This window comes from Lepidochelys kempii, chromosome 4, assembly GCF_965140265.1.
Source record: "Lepidochelys kempii isolate rLepKem1 chromosome 4, rLepKem1.hap2, whole genome shotgun sequence".
Lineage (NCBI taxonomy): Eukaryota > Metazoa > Chordata > Testudines > Cheloniidae > Lepidochelys > Lepidochelys kempii.
In genome coordinates, this window is record NC_133259.1 from 47963959 (window position 1) to 47981626 (window position 17668).

General features: G+C 39.0%; 1 long non-coding RNA gene across 1 annotated transcript; it reads left to right on the plus strand.

Moving 5' to 3' along the window:
• The first annotated feature begins 3913 nt into the window (after window positions 1-3913).
• On the plus strand, window positions 3914-16582 carry LOC140909960 (uncharacterized). The gene is made up of 3 exons (XR_012158389.1): window positions 3914-3969; window positions 14961-15063; window positions 16499-16582. It is a non-coding gene; the product is annotated as an uncharacterized lncRNA (long non-coding RNA).
• The last annotated feature ends 1086 nt before the right edge of the window (window positions 16583-17668 follow it).

Here is a 17668-nt window from a genome sequence, read left to right on the forward strand (position 1 = left end):
GTTAGAACCCAAATAGGGTCCTAATTCAGCAATTGGATTCAGACTGTGCACAGGTGCAGGCATACAGCCACAATTTGATTGCAGGCTGAGAGTTTAGGGGTGGATAAATTATTTATTGCTAGTAATTTAACAAAATGTGTCTATTTTCCTAAAGTAATTGATATACAAATACATTTTCATTAGCTAGCCAGCTCTATAGATGTTTAACAAAGCATTTATTTTAAAAATTAATTCAGTTGTTGAATAATTTGTGATCCCAGCCCCTTCCCCATTATTCAACTAAATCCACACCCTCCCATGTGCTCAGTCCATGGAGAGGATGTGTTTCCACCACTAGACTTGTCCTTGCCCTTGGCCTTGACCTGCCTGCTCCTCTACTACCTATCCCATTCCCCTACATATCTCCAGACTAACTAACTAAATGACTTCCACAGAATCAGAAGGGGCCGATGACAATGCCCTAGAGACATTTGTGTCCTCCTTCCAAAGGGGTAGAAGATTCACATGCAATTATAGGGAACATTATTCCTGCTGCAGATTTTATTCTCAAAGGAGGTACCAAAGTAATTTAGGAAGTCCAGGAGACCTGCCCACACTCTTCAACAAGAGATCCCGGTAGAGGTCAGAGTTCAACTTAAGTTTAAAAAAGCAGGTCCTCATAAGACAGGACAGCTTCCGTGACAGCATGAGAATTATAAAATTCCCCTAAGGAAAAAAAAAAGCCTATTGAGGCTCTTTTGAAAGATTTAAAAAAAAAAAATGTGTGTATGTTACATCACTAACATTTGAAGCTGCCAAGGTGATTTCTCAGGTGATTCTATTCCATTTTGGATTCTTGTTTAACAAATAGTGGGTTCCCACAATCTTTTTGCTGGCTAAATACAAAATAGGCTGAGTGGAAATAATATAACCAGGGAGATGTGCTGCAAATATGAGACAATTTCTACGTAATTCAATTTATTTCAGATTTCATTTTTACAGAAAAAAGTAAAGTGAAATGGACTCCTGAGCAAATACTTAGCAAGCAGATATTATGGGATACCCCAGCCATCTCTCAAGGTGGGGTTTAGAGGAAAATCAGAATTCACCAAGACATGGTTTGTGATGGCTATTTACTTTCAATCCTGGACTATTAAGTATTACACGAAGAGGCCTCCTCATATAGTTTTTCAGCTGAGATGCAAAGCCGTTTGGAGTAGAAATGAAGATATTTCATAAAGGCTAGTGAAAAATATATTGAAACAAAAAAAATTTGCAGAGGTCTGGTCTTTCAAATTCTCACTCACAATGCCTAAGTCGAGCATAATTTTCCAAGATAAGAGTTCACTTTCCCTAGTCTTCCTCTGGCAGTGTTATAATTCTGTATCTGTCAGAATATAGCATCATTAAGAGAGCCAAAAATCTAGGATTCCACCTAACTTCCATTAGGCCTTAATTCAGCAAAGTACTTAATTGAACCCACATCCTTGAAGTTATACATATACTTAAATACCTTGATGAACTGGGTCCATAGTCAGCAGACAATTGGAGTCCTAGATTCTTGGTTTCCTTAGTGGCACTATGTCCTGGTAGATACAGAATTACACCGCCATTGAAAATGTTAATTTATGTGGATGATGGTTCAAAACAATAAGGGTTTGCAGAGAACAATTTACTTTAGAAAACATGCAATTTTTATTCTGTAGTATTAATGATATAGTGATAATAATTAACCTAGAGGTGTGCCTCTCTTTATAACCATAAAGGAGTGAAGTGATTTGTTAACTGATTAAGTGTAGTGATGAATAATAATACATAAAGCAACCCATACTTCCTACCCAAAGGTAGGTGTGTCCGTACCTCTTGCTTGTTTGGAATTGACCGTTAGATTACTCATTTTAATTAATTAGTGGAGACAGACATTCTTATGAAACATGCATTACATTAAAAAAAATCACTATGCTGCAGGAGAATATTTTATACAGTATATATTATTAGCATTTTTATTTTCTCTATAACAAGGTAACTGTTGGAAAACAAGGCAGCCAGATTATTTTCCTGTGTAATTAGTGGCAGATTGCAATATGTAATGATCTCAGGGACACAAAGTTTCACAGCATTCTGTTAGCCACTGACAGCCATAAGGTGTATTTAAATACTACTCCATGTCCATTACTATCCATGTTTTTTCAAGTGGATCAGCAAATCACACCTGACTTAAGAAATCAATTGTCATATGCAGTATACAATTTAGAGATGAAGGACTAGATCCACAAAGGGATTTAGGTGCCACTTCAGGCACCTAAGTAGAAAATGTTGTTCCTCAAAATCCCTTCTCAGCTACTATCTCACCATGTGTGACAACATTTCTAGATTTCTTCTAGTGGGGATACTCACAGCTGTGTGAATCTTAACAGTGCTGAGCAGCTCAGAGTTTGCATCTTGCCGGGAGTCTCAATCTAGGTGTTTCCCCAACCTCTCTCACCTCTGGGGCATGATCAAGTAGGCATGATTAGAGACCACCTAAAAACATGCCGATCAGATCTGGCCTCAGAAACAGCCACCATAAAATGATGTGGTTGTGATGCTCCCTTTGAGGGCCAGGCCTCAGACCTCCCCCCTTACTTGACATTTATTGCTGGCTAGTTTAGAGGTCACCCCACTAAGCTTGCTGGCCTTTACTAATCACATTTTTAGGCACTCAACTTTCCCCATCCATTATATAGGGATCCTGAGTTTCTAAGTAAAGGCTGAGGCGTCCACAGGTGTCCTACCACCCAAAGTCACATTTGTGATCTAGACCCAAACTGGTAAATTTAGGTTTGGTAAAGATAAGGCTAACCAGGCTTTGCTCCTTTCATGTTCTTTTACCCTTGTGCTTTCAGCTGTAAATTGATGGCATTTCTTCCTCTGTTTTTTCTGCCCTTTGAATCTCTGCTTTTTGGATGTCCTTGTAACATCTGCAGTAAAGCCTGCGAGTTTAGGATTCCATTTAGTAATCTGTATCTGAAATAAAAGCTGCATAAGGGAATGTTTCTGAAAGTGAAAGACCATTTTTTCCTATATTGAGATGGCTACTAAATTCTATTGTGAAGAGATGTAACAATATTCTCCCCACCCCCCTTAGCAAAATTAATGACTCAATAGCTTAAGCTGTGATCAACTATAATAAATTTTATCTAGGATTTATATAGTACTTTTCAGCCACAGATCTAGCAGCTTTACAAAGGTGGACAAGTACCGTTGCTTATGAGTCTCTGACCAATGTTGATAAAGTTGTTTCCTCTTAAATTTCAGTGACCAAATTAAAAATCATGGTTCAGAACATTAAGGCCCCAATTTAGGAAACCTCTTAAGCAAGTGTTCATACACACTGATTTTCCTTTTCTGTTAGACATTCACCTCTATGATGTCTTCTCTTCAAACTAAGCAATCCTAACCTTTTTAGTATCTCCTCATATGGAAATATTTCCGGGCTTCTAATAATTTTGTCATCTCTCTCTAGAGTCCTTTATTTTTGCTATTCCTTTTATGAAATAGGGTGACCAGAACTGAACTCAGTATTTCAGGTGAAGCATACCACTGACTTTTATAAAAACATATTTTCAATATTGTTTTTACCCTGTTTTTAATACATCACAACATGTTGCTTGACCCCTGATATCCATTGAACCGATGTTCTGGATGAGCAGTCTACAATGATGCCCAGTTCTTTGCCAAATAGTTAATTTAGAACCCCATAATGTATAGTTCAGCTTCCTCCTTCAAGTGTCTATTAACAATGAATTGCAGCTGCCATTGTGTTGTGCTACTCATAACCTAATTTCTAAGGTTTCCCTGGAATTCCTTATTGTCTTCTCTAGCCAGTTCAGGGAAATCTATGGTTAAGTCCCTTGCCTTAAGTGTTTTTCTTTATCTAAATTTAGTTTCTAGGACCTCCATGTTACACAACAATGCTGATGTCTTCTGAAAGCTGTCATCTTACAGCAGGTAGGCAAATCAAAAGGCTCTTAGTCTCTATATTCACAGATAACTATGTTGAGTCTTAACTAATACTTTATACACAGCTATTACAGTGAATGGAATGCATGGTTTTATGAATGTTGCTGAAGAATAAGCAAGAATAAGCTCAAAATTTGACTTCTGCAGTTATAACAGATCCATATTTCATTTTGCAATTTAAAATTATTAGTCTTGTGTTTGGTTATGTCATCCTGCTGCTCACTGTTAAACTGCAATGTAGCACTTTTTGTGGATGTAATTAGGAACACATGACACTCAATTTTAAATGATTTGATCATTTAAGGTTTAATCAGCAAGGGGCTGAATGTTGTCAACCTTATCCAACAAAGTATGTGCAGGATATTAAACATATTAGTCCCATTGCTCACATGATTAAAGTTCCACATATGCTTAAGTACTTTGCTGAATCATTTAAGCAAACCCAGAAGAAAAAAAAAAAAGGGGGAACAGCAGCCACTCCCACAGAAAAAACAGAAAAAAAGCTGTTTTTAATTGAGATTAATCTTCAGGAATTTCAATAGTTAATCTCTACTAATTCATCTGTAAAATAACTCCACCTCCCCATATAGGATTTATATACTTGCCTCTTTTTCCATAAATCAACTATCTAAACTGATTTGATTTTTCTTGTCAACCTAAAGTGTCAAAATACATTTTTAGATTGTAGTGTCCTCCTGTGGCAGGGTTTTTCATTTTTATTTTTAAATAAATAAATTTCCTGGATTTTTTTTAAATGAAGTATCAACATACTTTATTGGAACAGGTTTAAAATATTAGTGTTTTTTTTTTCCCCAAAGGGTTGACTAATGAACTATGGAGTGATTTAGAGTTTACTTGATAAGAATTCAACCTTAAGAATAAGTTGTGCATAAATAAGAACTGTATCTAATTAAATATGCATAATTTCGTTCTTTCATTTTCTTTGGCAAAGCTTTGCAAACCTTAATATTACTTTAATCAGTATATTCAAAATGAAGCAATAAAAATTGAAATTAGCTTTGAAAAATGGAAATTAAGCAAACACTTGCAAAGAATTCTGTTCTTTTGTCAGGGTGCCAAAGTAGAATTAGAAGTCAACTTTATGAAATTTATTAGAGAATTAGTACAATTACATGAAAGAAAATATGATTTTTAGCTGTTTTAATTATATGCCCAATTTTGGTGCTATTACAGTAGTTTTTCTTGATTAAAATGTTTAATGGGTACACTACACACAAATATCTGGCATATTGACAACTTGAAGAGTTGACTAAGCCAGCAACTGAGGCCACTAAAGAACACTGTCATGTTAATCCTGACTATTGGTTTTTCCTAGTTGTACTGTATGTGAGAGAGCTGGCCATTTTTTTTTTTAAACATACATACACACACACCACCGAAGGCACGTGATCACAAATCATATAAACAGACAGTAAGAAGGATTTATTATAGATATTAAACAATGAGGACCTTCATTTTATTTTATTTTTTAAGAGTTATTTGTTGGCATGAACTATTTTTGGACTCATTTAGGCAGATTAGATTTTAAAAACTGAGTTTTGCAGTTTTTTGACATAATGGCCTGATTTTTCAGAACAGTGCACCTGCAAAGACACACACAGTTGTCAAGATTGCATGTGAAATCATGATACATTCTCACACAAATTAGGCGGGCAATTGCAAGAACACTTTTGACCATGGGTTGTTCTGAAACAATGAAATGCCAAAGATTCCTTTTCAGCTTTTCGTACAAGTAGAACTTTGCCACTGTGTTTTTTGGCCAGAATTCACTCTCTCCCCCATTCCTCCATCTTTCTAGCTATTGGGCAGAAGTCCATTTAGTTGTCACCCTCTGATCCAGAAGTAGATGGGTTTTACTGAAATCTGTTCCGCTTCAGTGTTTGACTTACTTTTTAGGTCCTGCTGTTACCTATACAATATACCCATGCGCACCAATGAAATATTGCATGTTGTCAAAACTTTACAGTTGGATATAGTACTCTTCTTATTTAATGTGGACTGCTAAAGGCAAGCTAATAAGAAACTCTGCCCAGTGAGCCCTGAGACATATCTCAGGTGTCAGAGGAGTGTTCTGACAACCCACTTCCCTAAAGACCTCATATTGTGAATTAGAAGGGAAGTGAACCTATATTACACCCATTCTTGACTCTTCAGCAAGCCTGTTATAACAGGAGAGCATAAAAAGCCTCTCCCTATAATTGTAAAAAAGACAAGCCTACCATATTCTTGGGAGAAAAAACCCTCACATTTTCAAAACTATTCAGAATAATATCTAGGTTAAAGTCATCAGTTAAAATGTGTAAACAGACCTCTCACAGTGAGTTTATTGTATTATAATTTGAAATATATCTGACAGTTATCCAGTCCCACAACCACCAACCAAGATATAGTAATGGTCCATCACAGTGGTGGGATATTACCTCACGGAGGAGAGCTGAGGGGTGTTACACCAGGATAAAAAGTTATTAAACATTGTTGTCAAGATAATACAAGGGGGGAGGAGGGGATTTTATTTAAACCGGAACAAACCAAACTGGATTCCACCTGCCTACAACATTAATTAAATGAAGCATATAATTTTTAAAAATTATAATAGTTTGAATATACACACGTTACTTGACTTCGTAGTATGTTACATAAACAAATTATCTGTATGCACAGGAAATAATCTTATAGGTTATTGGATTTTGGCAGCCTTCCTCCCCCAGTTCAAGGTTCCCCTTTCCCAACATATTTCAGTGGGTACTGTCTAATGCCCAAATAAGTCTTGAGACTCAAGTGCTTCTCCAGTCATGCTTCCTCTAAGGGGAACACATTAGACCACGTCCACAGGATCTTGGATAATCCTGTTCCAGATCTCTTGAACAACATGAATCAATGACAGGAGATAACTGCTCCGATGATAAGGAACAAACAGGCACCGATGCACAGAAACACACCAAATATGGACTGACTTGAGCCAGTCTTAAACCGCAGGGACCCTCTTTTGCATGTCTGTCTGTTCTATCTCAGTCTTGTCACTTAATCTTGGTTCCTCTCAGTCCCGGATTCCCTCCATCCCTCTGGCTGCCCTCTCTCTGTTTACTCACACAAAGTTGTTTTCTCTCCATCTCTCTCTCTCTGGCTTTACACACCTATCTTTGTTTCCCAACCTTCCCTCTCTTTTCGTCCAGCTAAGATCTTCTCACTTTCTCAGAAAGGACTACATCCTCGCCACACAAAAATGGCAGTGCTTTCACTCTGAAGACACCCTAAATCATATCTCCATGCAAGGTCAAATCTCTTTATCATGTTTACATGTGTATCACTCTGACATGTTTCATAGTTAAGAAGTGGATAAGACAAGAAAATGTATTACTTGAAGCTGCTTTCAGCTGTTGCCAACCCCTTTTCCCCCACTTAGTTAATCTCAGTTGTGCCACTGTCTGGCCAATCAGTTTACTCTAGAATCTGGTAATTCTTGGCTATGACTCCAGCTGTATTCTCTCCCCTCTTAAGGAGGTAAAGAATGCTAGTAATGCCAGAGGCTAGTAGCTCTAGCAAAAGGTTGACATGCTGTAGCCTCTTGGGGTTCAGACTTCTTTGCTCTACAGGGTTCAGTAACCTCTCTCCTGGAGTTGGTAGGGGGAACTCACGCCCACCCACTCTTCTAGGTTCTAAGGCACCCTATATATAGTAGTTGGAACCAGTTTCTCCACATCACCCACTACTTTCCCAGACCGTTTCCTACCACACTTTTCTGTAGGCTATTTCCTAGACTCACACTATGTTTCTCTTCTTCTGTAGGTCTAGCTACCAAAGCAGCATCTCAGACTGTTGCTGAAGAACTCTATTAGTGGTTCCTCTGCCTTTCTGGCATCCACCCTTTTCACCTGCAGCCTTTTTTATCTCCCTAGCTACTACAGGGCCAAAAATCAGCCACAGCTGAAGAGGTAGCTAGTCTCCCTGTTAACTGTTTGACAACTGGGACAGCAAGGGGTCTGTAAACCCTGTGACATATACAAACGTCTAACATTATACAATGAAGGGGTATTCAAAGTCTAATGTTGGGACTTGTGGGAGCATAGCTAGGGCCACATAGAGAAAGAAGGCCTCTCAAGGGAGGAACAGAGTTTTGATGAGTCACTTAGTGGGAAGAGCAGTGGGATGGCTGGCCAGGTTGGAATTTCCTCAGTTATCTGGGGGATTGGTTCCCAAGCAAGGATCTTTTCCCTACCTGGGTCCCTTTCTGTGCCTTCTTGCTTGGGTTATGAGAGAAAATGCCAGAGTGCTAGTCCAGTGATGTTGGTGCTAAACTTGTGGTTGTTACCCTCCAAAATGGATTCAGCGGAAAGATGCCTGAGAAGTCTTGTTTCCCCTCTATCACTCCATGATGAGATAACTCAGCACATACAAGGTTTGTATTGTTATTTTGGCTGTTTTAGTGCTTTGCAAATGCCTTTCTAAATTGTTCTCTACCACAGAATCATAGAATATTAGGGTTGGAAGGGACCTCAGGAAGTCATCTAGTCCAACCCCTTGCTCAAAGCAAGGCCAATCCCCAGCTAAATCATCCCAGCCAGGGCTTCATCAAGCCTGACCTTAAAAACTTCTAAGGAAGGAGATTCCACCACCTCCCTAGGTAATGCATTCCAGTGTTTCACCACCCTCCTAGTGGAAAAGTTTTTCCTAATATCCAACCTAAACCTCCCCCACGGCAACTTGAGACCATTACTCCTTGTTCTGTCATCTGCTACCACTGAGAACAGTCTAGATCCAGCCTCTTTGGAACCCCTTCTCAGGTAGTTGAAAGCAGCTATCAAATCCCCCCTCATTCTTCTCTTCTGCAGACTAAACAATCCCAGTTCCCTCAGCCTCTCCTCATAAGTCATGTGTTCCAGTCCCCTAATCATTTTTGTTGCTCTCTGCTGGACGTTATCCAATTTTTCCACATCCTTCTTGTAATATGGGGCCCAAAACTGGACACAGTACTCCAGATGAGGCCTCACCAATATCGAATAGAGGGGAACGATCACATCCCTTGATCTGATGGCAATGCCTCTACTTATACATCACAAAATGCCATTGGCCTTCTTGGCAACAATGGCAGACTTGACTCATATCCAGCTTCTCATCCACTGTAACCCCTAGGTCCTTTTCTGCAGAACTGCTGCCTAGCCATTTGATCCCTAGTCTTTTGTGGTGCATGGGATTCTTCTGTCCTAAGTGCAGGACTCTGCACTTGTCCTTGTTGAACCTCATCAGATTTCTTTTGGCCCAATCCTCTAATTTGTCTAAGTCCCTCTGTATCCTATCACTACCCTTCAGCGTATCTATGACTCATCCCAGTTTAGTATCATCTGGGAACTTGCTGAGGGTGCAATCCACACCATCCTCCAGATCATTATTGAAGATGTTGAACAAAACCGGCCCGAGGACTGACCCTTGGGGCACTCCACTTGATACTGGCTGCCAACTAGACATTGAGCCATTGATCACTACCCATTGAGCCCGACAATCTAGCCAGCTTTCTATCCACCTTATAGTCCATTCATCCAGCCCATACTTCTTTAACTTGCTGGCAAGAACAGTGGGAGACAGTGTCAAAAGCTTTGCTGAAGTCAAGGAACAACACATCCACTGCTTTCCCCTCATCCACAGAGCCAGTTATCTTGTCATAGAAGGCAATTAGATTAGTCAGACATGACTTGCCCTTGGTGAATCCATGCTGACTGTTCCTGATCACTTTCCTTTCCTCAAAGTGCTTCCGAATTGATTCCTTGAGGACCTGCTCCATGATTTTTCCAGGGACTGAGGTGAGGCTCCTTCCGTTTTTTAAAGACGTGCCCTACATTAGCCTTTTTCCAGTTGTCTGGGAACTCCCCCGATCGCCATGAATTTTCAAAGGTAATGGCCAATGACTCCACAATCACATCCGCCAACTCCTTTAGCACTCTTGGATGCAGCATATCGAGCCCCATGGACTTGTGCTCGTCCAGCTCTTCTAAATAGTCTCGAACCACTTCTTTCTCCACAGAGGGCTGGTCACCTCCTCCCCATGCTTTGCTGCCAAGTGCAGTAGTCTGGGAACTGACCTTGTTTGTGAAGACAGAGGCAAAAAAAAAGCATTGAGTACATTTCCTTTTTCCACATCCTCTGTCATTATATTGCCTCCCTCATTCAGTAAAGGGCCCACACTTTCCTTGACTTTCTTCTTGTTTCTAACATACCTGAAGAAACCCTTCTTGTTACTCTTAACATCTCTTGCTAGCTGCAACTTCAGGTGTTATTTGGCCTTCCTGATTTGACCATCGCCCCTGTGACCATGTCTACAGATTTCTTCCAAAAGAGCTATGTCAGGCAAGGGCATGAACGGGTGATCTCTGGCTGACATCTCTGTGCCAGCAATGTTCCTTAGGCTAGACACAGTTAAGCCTGCAAATCTGCTCTTTTACTGGTTCTGGCTTGTTTGACTTGTGTGGGATAGTTTTATTTTACCTATAGAAAGAGCAGCTTTGCAGATGTTAATATCTATTAGTAAACATTAACCCTTATAACCTTTTCTCTCTGTATATTTCATTAATAGATAATTATTTAGAAGCTTTATGGTATTAACAAGGATTATGTTGAATTCTAAGGCCCAGAACACTGGTCCTTGACCACTAAGTAACCCTAATCAGGAATTCTGGGCATTAGACTTTTTAATAATCTTTGGAGTCTTCAGGTCTATAAAACTCCAGTTATTATTGGAAAACATCCCCTTAATATATATAGGCAAATATAAACCTGGGAAACTGATGAGGGATGACTGTTAGAGCAGATGTTTCCTGTTAGTGAATCAACGGGGAAAGACGCATGCACTGAAAGATCTTCTCTTGAAGAATTGTTAGTCTTTGCAGCTGTAAATAATTGTCTTCACACATAAATCAGGTAAACAGAATATATAAAAACAACATCAGAACATGTTTCTTTTTTCAAAGAGGTTTCTTTGTTTAAAAACCCCTATATGACGACACAGGTGTTGCAACTTAGTTAGGGACTAAAAGTGCTGCATTCCACCCGATAAAGTGAAGAGACACAAAGCCAGCTTTTATCACATTAAGGGGTTAATTTATCTATTTCTTCTGCATAGTTCTGTACTACTACTACTAATCATCATTATTGTACTAATGATAATTTTGATTAAATCATTCCAATTGAGTCTGATATGACAATCTCAAATCATTAACTTCAGACATGGAACACACCGTATAGTTGCCATCGTGCTATGAGTGTTTTGCCAGTATAGTAAGCATTTCTAGTGTAGCCATAGTCTTAGTGTTGCTCTTTTCCAGGTTTCTCTATTTATTATCTTTGTTTCAATTATTTTTCCCACATGTACTGACCTGCAGTTCTTCCAGCTGAATCTCATTCAGGTATTCCCTTCCTATATTTCTAATCTCTGTGTCCCTTTCTATTCATCTGTCTTCTCTGGTGTCTGCAACTTTCCTAGATGTTAAGTAAGACTGGACTTAACAGTGATTCCTACAGCCCTCAACTAGATACCATGTATTGCTATCATCATCCTTTGTGTGCTGTAGCCTTTAGCCAGTTTTCATTCCACATACAAGTTCTTACATCCAAGCTAATATCTGAATTATTTCTGCAACTAAGAAACCGTGCACCAAATAGCTTATAAAAAAATCCACATATTACATTCACCACATTCTCTTCAGCAACTATTGTTATAATGCTATTTGACAAAAAGGAATTTTTTTTCTATATATGCATTTATTCTAGCCACATTTGGATCTGAATAGATTTTTGCTATGTTACCGTCAGGAAGGTAATACAGGTCACTGACATTGTAATGTGGAGCAGCAGTGAAGTGAACTGAGCTGATGCGAAAGCCACACCATTTAGATATTTTAGGCCTTTTCCAGTGCTCTGACCCAAATAACCTGATCTGCAAATAGCAAATAACTTCTCCTGTGTTCTGAATCAAAAGGGGAAAATAAGCTATTTGGGTCAGAGCATGCAAAAAGGCCTACCCAAGTGATTAGTCTCTTCCAGACACTGGGGTTTGCATATCTTGTGGCTCCATTTAATTTGCAATTTTCCCATGGCTCCAGCCCAATGTGTCAGATAGATAGAGCTGAACATTAAAAACATTACCTAAAGCCCCATTTTTAATATCCTCCATTAATTTAAAAATATAAAATATATAGTATTCTGTAAATCTAGCACACTCGTCTTTTAAGGGTCTAATGCATTGGGATAAAAGATAAAAATAAAATCAAGGGAGACTCAGTTTTCTGCTGTAATTTCCACCCCCTGGATTTCTTGAATGTGCACTTGATTTAGGTTAATGATATTATCTGCTTTCCTTTCCAAAGTTATCAAAAACAAACTGACTTTTCACTAAGTCTACAAAGTTTCTATTCTCTCTGGTGTGTTACTCATCCCCCCTAAATACAGGATTTTTGAGGATGTGCACAAGGGATGGTATTTAGAATAAAGATTGCCTGGGCATACTGTTCCATTAGAATATAATCATTTAGGAGTTTCCTATTCATTAAGTTTCACACCCAGTGCCAAATATACAGCTAGATTTGTGCTGCAATGTACTATGCCACAGTGAGGGGAATCAAAGTTGGGCCTTCAGAATGAATTAGGGGTGTTTATTCTGGTTCCACAGAAACTCACATACAACTGAATACAGTAGTAAACTAAGTATATAAACAACCCTATTTGTATCCGTTTGTTTTAAATTGGAACTATTTACAGGACAAAAATGAGTGTTGATCTTCTCAAAGCAGGTCAGTTCCTGAATGATGGAAATAACATGAAATTTGACGTTTATATAATATTTTAGTTCTATAAAAGGACTGTTATTAGAAAAACAATGAAAGAGATAAGTACTACTACTATAAAATGTAAGTACACATGCGTAATCTGAACATGGCAAAGGATGTGAATTCAAGCACCTTGTATAGGTTTGATTTTTTTTTATTGTAATTCCGAGTTTGTAAAATTTATCCATGGTCCACTGCACAAGGACATCCACGGTACTTAACTACTGCATTGGAGCTGCATGCAGGCTGTGTAGGACCCTCCTTGCACAGTTGAGGAAAAGGTATTTAAATAAACTAACTTTGGTCTAGGTAAAGAGGAACAATCAGGTTGATCTTGGAGCAGGTCATTGAAAGAAGGGTCAAATAATCCGTATATTATTGTATGCACATGCAGTGGAGAGGGGAAACAGCTTCAGGTTTGCGTAGGGGAGAAATGTGCTATTCCATGTTGGTTTATGCACTGGAGCCATCCCGAATAAATCAATTGCACCCCCTACATCCAACCACACTTTGCAGTCATTACTATGGTCTTACGCAGATGAGGTTTATATCCTATGAATTATTAGATCTTGATCCCCATCAACACAATGTCATTGTCAAGCACAGAATGGTTTCCTGGGTTTTGAAGGGCTCACATTTGTGCACCTGTTGGTTCCAAATAATTCAGTAGGGCAAGGGCAGGCTAGGGCCAAAACCCTTCTCATTCAAAGGTGCTATTGGATCAAGAGGACTGGGATTCACATGCATTGCTGAGATAATACATGTGGGGACTCAGTCTTCAGGACCAACAGCTGTGACTGGATCTGAAGAATCTTGTTTGATTCCAGATCTGTTTCCTTTACAACAAAAGGTCAGCAATCCAAGAAATCTTCCTGCAAGAGGGTAACAGTAATTTCTTCCTACATTACGCCAGTGTAGACTTTGGGCATCAGCTGAATGGATCTGTATGGAATGCCTTTGTCCTCAATATTTCAAGCAACTAACCTATTGATCACTGGCAGGTGTTTTGTTATCAAAAGATGTGGAATATTTGAATGGGATTTTTTTCCTCTGGATCTGCCATCTCGAGACACAAAACACACACACACTCACCCCCCCCCCCCCCAAGAAGGGTATCAGGAGGTAATTTTACCCCAGGTCAGATTGGCAAAGATGCTTGAGGTCACTTGCTGGTTAGAACTAGAGTAAATGGCGCATTCTCTGTAATTGGAAGCATTTAAATCAAGATTTGAGGACTTTGATAAATCAGCTAGATGTTATGGGTCTATTAAAGGAGTGGGTAGGTGAGTTCTGGGGCCTATGATGTCAGGAGGTCAGACTAGGTCCTTTCTGTCCTTTAAGTCTGAGTCATGTAAGGAAATTATGTCCATCTGAAGATGACTGCTGGAAATAAACCCACATGATGCTTGTATCAGCAGGCAAATGTGGATCTAGCAATAGATTTCTGAGGACAGTGACTAGAGAACAGAGATCTCTACAGCTATAGAAGTTAATCAATACTTATTATCAGACAAAAGTTACCACTAAATGTGACAGATACTGCAATCTTATGCAATACCTTTTGAGGACTATACTGGGAACACAATTTCATGGTTTATGTAGGATTGTGTCTTACTCCATGAGAATGGCTATCATTGCTCTTACAGGAACTAAGAACAGTGGGAGCTGTTTAGGTTATAAACACCTCCAGAGAAGTACCACTCCTTAGGGAAGCTAACATATACAGGTTTAAAATTGCCCTCCCCAGAAACCAAACAGAACACTTTTTATATAAATAGGCAGTATTTAAACTGAGTCAGGGTCTTCTTTCTGATCCAGCAAATGGACAGGAGCTTCTGTCTATTGAGATGGTGGGTAAATGCTGTTGCAGAAGAGTTGGAATGACTCTGACCCACTAGAGCCCCATAAAACAGATGGATGACCTCTGGTAAGCTTTTAGCATGCATATAGGAACTTTTTAAATATATGTTTTCCTCTGTAATGTTTTTACCTTAAGAATAAATGTGCTTGCTTAGAAAGAGATATATGGTAACTTCCAGCTGCTGCAAATACATAATTCATAGTCCTCAGATAGAAAGCATACTGGCTTGCAAGGGATATAATAGTGTAAGGCAGGTAGATGAGCAGCCTTAATTTCTACCCCAGGTCAGAAAAGGAGTGTGACAAGGGTTCCTACCCAGAGACAGGAGACAGCATGACACCTGATGGGGAACATCTGGAATGGACCTTGAAGGGGAGGAGGATACAGGTACAGTTAACCTGACACTAAATGTATTTTTCATTTACATTGAAAAAAGGCAATATTTAAAAATTAAATACTAATTAGGCAGTTAAGCTTCACCATACAATTTTTCAGTATGTGCTATGTGAGTGAGTTAACATTGGTATGATCACCACATTTGGGTTTCAATTTGCATCTTCAGCATTATATTACCTTATAAATGAAAATAATTATGTGTGTATAGTGCCGGGGTAGCCGTGTTAGTCCGTATCCACAAAAACAACAAGGAGTCTGGTGGCACCTTAATGACTAACAGATTTATTTGGGCACAAGCTTTTGTGGGTAACCCACCACTTCTTCAGATGCATGAAGTGAAAATTACAGATGCAGGCATTATATAATGGGAAGGCTGGGAGTGGAGGGAAGGGAGTTAGTTACCTTACAAGTGGAGAACCAGTGTTGACAGGGCCAATTTGATCAGGGTGGATGTAGTCCACTTCCAATAATAGATGAGACGGTGTCAATTCAAGGAGAGGCAAAGCTGCTTTTGTAATGAACCAGCCACTCCCAGTCCCTATTCAAGCCCAAATTAATGGTGTTAAATTTGCAAATGAATTTCAGTTCTGCTGTTTCTTTTTGAAGTCTGTTTCTGAATGTTTTTTGTTCAAGTATAGCTACTTCTAAATCTGTTACAGAATGTCCAGGAAGTTCGAAGTGTTCTCCTACTGGCTTTTGTATGTTACCATTCCCAATGTCCGATTTGTGTCCATTTATTCTTTTACTTAGGGACTGTCCAGTTTGGCCAATGTACATGACAGAGGAGCATTGCTGGCACATGATGGCATGTATAACATTAGTAGATGTGCAGGTGAATGAGCCTCTGATGGTGTGGCTGATGTGGTTGGGTCCTCTGATGGTGTCGCTAGAGTAGATATGGGGAAAGAGTGGTGTTTTACCCACAAAAGCTTATGCCCAAATAAATCTGTTAGTCTTTAAGGTTCCACCAGACTCCTTGTTGTATGGGTGTATACATATGTACACACCTGTATTGAACAGAAGAGAAGGTAATTATAGAAATGTAGGGCTGGAAGGGATGTTGAGAGATCATCGAGTCAGGACATAGTAAACAGATGAGCCTTGACAGGTGTTTGTCCAACCTCTTCTTAAAAACCTCTAATGATGGGGATTTCAACAGCCTCCCTTGAAAGCCTATTCCAAAAGTTAAACTGACCTTCTAGTTAGAAATCTAAAATAAATCTTTCTTGTTGCAGATTAAGCAGATTACTCCTTGCCACACTTGCAATGGACAACCGATTATCACCCTCTTTATAACAGTCTTAACATATTTGAATACTTATCTGGTGCCCCCTCATGCTTCTTTTCCCAAGACTAAAGATGTCCAGTTTTTTAAATCTTTCCTCAGAGATCAGTTTTTCTAAACCTTTTATTATTTTTATTGCAGTACCTCTGGACTCACTCCAATTTACCTACACCTTTCCTGAAGCATGATTCTCAGAAGTGGACACAAGACCCCAAATGAGGCCTCATCAGTGATAAGTAAAATGGGACAGTTACCTCCTGTATCTTACTTACGATACACCTGTTAATACACCCTAGAATTATATTAACTTCTTTCCACAAATGAATTACACAGACTACTCAGTTTGTGATCTTCTATAACCCCCAGATTCTTTTCAGCAGCACTATCACGTGGCCAGTTATTCCCCATTTTGTAGTAGTGCATTTCCAAACATAGTTCTTAATACACTTTAGTCAATTTCATCTTTTTGACTTCAGACCAATTCTCTGAATTGTCCAGATGACTTTTAATTCTAATCCTGTCCTCCAAAGTGTTTATAGTCCCTCCCAGCTTGTCGTCATCCACAAATTTTATAAGCATATGCTTCACTTCATTATCCAAATCATTAATGAAAATGTTGACTAGTACCGGACCCAGGACAGACCCTGCAGGATCCCACTCAGTTTGAGAGCAAATCATTGATAACTGAGTACAGTCTTAACCAGTTCCTCACACAGTAATTTCATCTAGACCGCATTTCCCTAGATTGTTTATGAGAATGTCATGTGGGACTGTATCAAAAGCCTCACTAAAAGTTGATATATCACATCTACTGCCTCCCCAATCCACTAGATCAGTAAGCTTGTCAAAGTAATAAATTAGAAGGTAATAGGGTTATAAGGGCATACCCAGCATGGATTTGCCAAGCAAACCTAAGTGCTTACAAATTGATTGTTTAATAATTTGTTCCAATATCTTTTCAGGCTGACTGTTCTACAAGTCCTCATTGTTCCCCTTTGTAAAGATAGGTACTTTCTTTGTCCTTCTCCAATTCTCTAGGACCTCACACATCATCCATGAGTTATCAAAGAGAGTTGCTAACAATTTCAAGATTAATTCTTTAAAGTACTCTGTGATGAATTTCATCGGGTCCTGCTAACCTGAATACATTAAATTTATCTAAATATTCTTCAATCTGTTCTTTCCCTATGTTGGTTTGCATTACTTCCCTTTTTTATTAATATTGTGTTGTATCTGGTAACAATTAACTTTTTTAGTGAAGATTGAAGCAAAATAGGCCTCAGTGCAGAGCCTGGACTAGATGACCTAGTG